This window comes from Nyctereutes procyonoides, unplaced genomic scaffold (assembly GCF_905146905.1).
Source record: "Nyctereutes procyonoides isolate TBG_1078 unplaced genomic scaffold, NYPRO_anot_genome, whole genome shotgun sequence".
In the NCBI taxonomy this organism is placed as follows: domain Eukaryota; kingdom Metazoa; phylum Chordata; class Mammalia; order Carnivora; family Canidae; genus Nyctereutes; species Nyctereutes procyonoides.
Genome location: NW_026575001.1, coordinates 82,211 through 88,675, shown reverse-complemented (window position 1 = coordinate 88,675; position 6,465 = coordinate 82,211).

Genomic DNA, 6,465 nt, shown 5'->3' with positions numbered 1-6,465 from the left:
GTTAAGGCGGTCAAGGTTTGTGCTTGTGGCCAGAGCCAAAGGCTGCACCCATAAAACGTGGATCCTGTGGGGGAAATCGAAAAGGATCCAAGTCCTACACCTCTATACTGGGAGGGTGGCCAAGGAGTAGCATTTCTGGGCTGCTGCAACATACCTGACAAGTAGTGAGGAAAGCTGACCTGTATCTTCTCCATCTGGAAGATGATATCCATTTCAACATACTGATCCTTGTTCCATCTTCTGTCCTATCCTGAGTGGGTAACCATACCCTCTGTCATATAGGACTTGTAGGGCTTTTTTTTGGTGGGGGGCACTGTGGGACCTGGCATCCAGGCTCTTTTAAGTGGGAGCCAAAGTACAAAAAAAACATAACTCGCTCTAACCTGCATTGCACCTGAATTGCTCTTCCATGTCTGGGTCTGGTACCACATAATCAGGAAACTCTCCATCTTGCCTGAAAAATGACTCTGAGAGGGTGGCCACCACCTCCTCTTTCCCATTTCTTTGGTGGCTCGGCACCTTGGAGCCTGTGGTTCTTGGTTCCTAGTGGCCCTAAGACCCTAGCAACCCCACTGACCAAACTTGCCTCTGCACCAAGGGCAAGGATCCACAGTTATGAAGGCCCCTGAAGTTGGGGCCTCAGCGACCCCTGCAGCCTAGAAAGGCCTGCATCCCAGCAGCCTACTGTTTTTTTTTTAATACGTTTTTTATTGGTGTTCAATTTACCAACATACAGAATAACACCCAGTGCTCATCCCGTCAAGTGTCCCCCTCAGTGCCCGTCACCCATTCACCCCCACCCCCCGCCCTCCTCCCCCTCCACCACCCCTAGTTCATTTCCCAGAGTTAGAAGTCTTTATGTTCTGTCTCCCTTTCTGATATTTCCCACACATTTCTTCTCCCTTCCCTTATATTCCCTTTCACTATTATTTATATTCCCCAAATGAATGAGAACATACACTGTCCTTCTCCGATTGACTTACTTCACTCAGCATAATACCCTCCAGTTCCATCCACGTTGAAGCAAATGGTGGGTATTTGTCGTTTCTAATGCCAGCAGCCTACTGTTACTGGTTGGTGGAAACCATTTCCATCCACCCTGTGTCACTTTACCGCTAATTCTGGAGGTTTGCCCATTCCCTATGTCCAGTCCAGAATCTTGTGGGTGCCCCAGATAGGCACTGCAGGCTTTGCTAATAGAAGTTTCTTTTGATGGCACTGTTTTGGGCTCCAGAAATGCCAACCATGCTTGCTTTTGGGGCCTTCCCTCAGCTTCTGTGGATCAAAAAAGGCCTATGAAGGCTCAAGAGCCATCTAAGCCCCCAAGTGCAGTTGGCTCTTCTGGGGTATTGGGGGAGGTGGTATTTCTTCCTTTTGAGCTACTTGTTGGCAGTAGCTCATGCTACTTCATCCAGCTTAAGGGCTCAAAGCAGGCTCTAGAGGTTACAGGCCATTGTGGCAGCAGGAAGAAATGACAGGGCCTGGGTCTGGTTAGAAGGGAGGTGGCTTGCCCAGGATCACCTTAGGCAGTCACTCTCCTGTTGTGTGCCCCAGGATGGTTGTGGGCCAGTGCAGGGTGTTGGGGTCCACAGGACAGGTGAAAGAGCCCAGTGACTCCACCCACACAGTCAGATGACCTGGGTGAGGGCCAGGAGGCCCTGCTGAGAAGCCATCCTTTGGAGTATGTCTGTATTCCACTCACAAAACCCACATTCATTTACCCTTCATTTGTTCATTCATAAATACATACATCCACACAGAAGTGTGTGTGTGTGTTACAACTGTATATAGTTGATAATTGAAGAACTTGGCTTTGAACTACATTGATCTGAATTGTATAGGACACTTAAGTATGCAGATATGGGGATCCCTGGGTGGCGCAGCGGTGGGGCCCCTGCCTTTGGCCCAGGGCGCGATCCTGGAGACCCGAGATCGAATCCCACGTCGGGCTCCCGGTGCATGGAGCCTGCTTCTCCCTCTGCCTGTGTCTCTTGCCTCTCTCTCTCTCTCTCTCTCTCTCTCTCTCTCTCTCTCTCTCTCACTGTGTGCCTATCATAAATAAATAAAAATTTTAAAAAAAGTATGCAGATATGTTTCAACAAATGCAATACAGCACTGTAAATGTGTTTTCCGTAGGCTTTTCTTAAAACATTTCTTTCCAGCTTACTTTATTCTAACAATAAGTGACACAGATTGCTACAAAATAAGGTTTAATTGTTTATGTAATTGGAAAGACTTCTGGTCAACCATTGTTATGAAAAGTTGTACATGGATTTTCAACTAAGCGGGGGGCTTGTTGGCTTCCAACCTCCGTGTTATTCAGCGGTCACCTGCATTTAAAATTTCTCTTCTGTACTTTTCCTTCTGTCTTGGAGATGCTAGTGTGGAAAGAAATTTCTCCAATCAAAGCAAAAATCCTTATCTATGTGTGAGGACCGCCCCCAAGTTGTCTCTCATCCTCCTTCCCACAGTGGGGACCACATGTAATTTTTTTCATGAATTTTTTTGGGTTCAATGACAATAAAACCCAATGGACTCAGAGGGCATTCTCCATTTCCTCTGCTCTGACACCATAAGGCTCCTGTAGTAATACACTCTTTTACATCTGACTGCTCTCACAGCCCATTAAGTCCCCTGGCCTTGGCATATCCATACACAGTAAATGTCCTGTTATGCTTGATCCTTTATATTTCTTATATAATAATACCCAGTCTCAGGTGCCTTGGATTCTTCCTAGGGGCAGAAGCATAGGCTATTTCAGTTGTCCTTTCTCTTTGGATGCTAGATTCTCTTTTCTTTCTTCTCTCTTCAGCCTGGAGCTTTAGCATCTGTGGTACAGGGTCAAGCTGCCCTCCCATCTGACCTGCATTTGTCACCGTCCACTCCAGAACCTGGAGGGCATCACTGGAGAAGAGCTAGGTCCTTAGGCCTTGCCCATTGTCTCTCTTGACTCCACTGACAGTGGGCTTTGTGTCTGGCTGCTAGGTGTCTCCCATTTAGACTGCCTTCTCAGTGACTGGGGAGAATGTCCTGAAAGTATGTGCTCTGTTAGGCACTGGCTGTGCCTCTCTTCCTACCCTCATTGTGTTTCCAGATGTCGGAGACAAACATGGAGTGCTAAGGAAATAGCCATGGATACCTTTCAGATCTACTGCTAGGGTGCCTAGGTGGGGAGTCATTGCTTTTATGTCATGAAGACAGTCTAGGAGGATGCTTGAGGGAGCAAGCCTTGCAGGATGGAGTGCTGGACTTTGAAGCTTGTGCCCCTTTACCCCAAAATGGGCAAGATGGTGAGCCACCTTGTGTTAGGCTGAACACATGTTGCCAGTTTTTCTGTTAGCAAAGGGCAGAGGGAGGGGACTGGGATTGGAGCAGATCCACATTTCTGGTGCAATACCGCCATCAAGAAGAAATGCTTTTGTAAATCTTGCAAACCTTGTACCATCACTTCCTGGAGAGGAGTGACAAAGGAGTGAAGTATGAGAGAACAGTGTCCCAGGGAGGTTAAGATGCCCACTAGGCACAGGGGTAAGCATGACACAAAGTTGAGTTGGGCCACAGAAGCATCAGAGACAGGCACAAATGCAGGATCTTGGTCTCCAAGCCTGGAGGTCTGACTGGGAGTGAAGGTTTTTAGGACCCTGGTGGCTGCCATGTCTGGAGAGGGCTAGAAAAATTGGCTTTAAAAAAGCCAGGCCAGGGGGCTGGGGGTATTTGGTCACTTGGCCACATGTCCCTTCCATTAGATGACAGAGCACATTTGGCCTAGGTAGGCCTAGGGGATTGAACTTTTTGTACTCAACCTTTTCTCCTCACCTTGGGGCCAGAGCCTAACTAATCTATATGGTCTGATTTCTCCCTAGCTTAAAGTGGTCTCCATCTGGGGCACCTAGGTGGCTCAGTCAGTTAAGCATCCAACTCTTGATTTCGGCTCAGGTCACGATCTTGGGGTTGTGGGATCAAGCCCCACCTTGGGCTCTGTCCTGGGTGTGGAGCCAGCTTAAGATTCTCTCCCTCTGCCCCTTCCCCACCCCATTCCTGTTCTTTCTCTCATGCTCTCTCTAAAAAAAAAAAAAATTTTTTTTAGATTTATTTATCCATGAGAGACACACAGAGAGAGGCAGAGACACAGGCAGAGGGAGAAGCAGGCTCCTCACAGGGAGCCTGATATGGGACTCGATCCTGGACCCTGGGATCATGCCCAAGGGCAGACGCTCAACCGCTGAGCCACCCAGGTGTCCCTCTAAAAAATAAAATTTTTAAAGATTCTCTGCTCCTGTGGCAGGCCAATGGCTACACCACAGAACATATACCTCGTATGGAAAATCCCAGGAGTCTTCACAAAGAAAAGGATCCAGTTCATACACCCATATATTGGGAGGTTGCCATGGAATACCATGTTCCTGGGCTGCAAAGTTTCTGAGGTGTGTGAGGAAAATAGCTTGGATTCTTTCACTCTGGGGGACAGTGTCCACCTTAAGGTACTAATCCTGGTCATGTCTGCTCCCGTTCCCTTCCATATTCAGTATGTATCCATACCCCTTGTCATGAGACAGGTAGAGCTGTCTGGGATACTGTGGGCCCTGGGACTTAGATTCTTTTTAGCATGAACCAAAGTAAACAAAACAACCCCTACTCTAACTTGTGGTGCACCAGCAGTACTCTTCCTCATCTGGGTCTAGTACCAAATAATCGGGAAATTCTTTACCCTGTCTGCAAAATGCTGCTCTGACAAGGTGGCCATCGCCTCCCTGTTCTACTCCTGTGGTGGCTTGGCCTGGACACTCCAGTCCTGGGTTCCTTGTTGCCCAGAGATCCTAGGAACTCCACTGGCTGAACCTACTTGGACTGAAGGTAGGATCCTTGGCTCCCAACACAGATGCTACTGGGACCACGCCCCACAGCCTGGGGAAGCTAGCATTCTTGCAGTCACAGCTGGGCTCCATGCATCCTGTGTTGTTTCCTCATTGATACTGGAGGTTGCCAGGCTGCTGGATCTGGTCCAGAATATTCTGGTTGCCCTAGTCCCTCCTCCTTCTCATCAGGGGATCCACAGACAGCTTCTGCAGACTTTGCTTTAAAAACTATCCACTTGATGGCATTGTTGCTCCAGAAATGCCAACACAGGCTTCCAAGTGTGGTCTCAGTCTTGGGAAGTCTCAGAGGTTTGAGTCATCCATGCTCTTCAAGTGGGGTTGATTCTATTGGGCTGTTGGGGCATGTTTTTTTCTTTTGGGTTTCTTGCTGGCAGTAGGAATGTACATATAGACACCCAAGAAATACATCCATCACCACATCTCAGTTTTAAGTCTGCATTTCCTGGCAACAGGGACCCTGTTGTCTGTGCATTCTTGTGTAATTACATATGGGTCTTCTAGGGCAGAATCCTAGTTTTCCAAAGATTAATTTATAGCAATGGGTGTCACAATGAACTGGATGGTACCCTGTTCTTCTTGAGGTATTGCCTCTGTTATTTGCTCGGCCAGGTACGACGTCTACCTTAATTGAGGGCTCAGAAGCCGACCCTAGAGGGAGTAGGCAATTATGACAGCAAGAGGAACTGATAGAATCCAGGTCTGGTTAGAAGGGGAAGTGGATTGCCCAGGCTCACCTCTGGGAGTTTCAGGCAGTCACTCTGCTATTGTGTGCCCCACTCTGCTATTGTGGGTGGATGGGGGGTGCTGAAGTCCATGAGACAGTGGCCCCATGGCTCCATCTACACAGTTGACCTTGATGAGGAGCATTTGTTCAGCAGCCTTTTCTAAGAAGCTGTTCTTCAGAGAACGTCTGTATTCTACCCTCAGATAGACCCCCAGTCATTCATTCATTTGTACATATGTATGTTCAAGCACTAATACTTGTATCATGTGTATATGGAAATATCTATTTCCGAATTCCTATACTTCTCTGTAACTGCCTTGGAGATGCTACTGTGGGTAGAAATTTCTCCCAATGAAAGCAAAAGCTCTCACCATTGCTCAGTGATTGCTCCAGTTTGTCCATCTTCTAATCCCTTTATTGCATTGGGAACCTGTTTTGGTTTTTCATTGTGTATTGGTTAGTGTTGAATGCAAACAACAATGATTGAAAGCAGTGCGACCCAGAGGGCCATCTACATTTTACCTACCTTTGTCCCCACAGTACTCACAGAATAATAAACATTCTTTTGTCTTTGGCTGCTTTCCCAGCCTAATAGGTGGCCTTGGCACATCTGTACCAGCCAGAGTAAATGTCCTGTCCTGCTTAAAATTGTCCATTTCTTTTCTTCCTACTACTCTGGGCAGGGTGCCTGTGTCTCTGCCTGACAGAGGGCAGGAACATAGATTATTTCATGTGTCTCTTCTCTTTGGACATTAGATTTCTCTTTTCTTCCTCTTCTGTGACAGGAGTGGCTCTGAGGCGGTGTATACATTTCTATTTACCAGAGTTCGAGGGTGTATAACAGGGATACATTTTCCAGTGTCA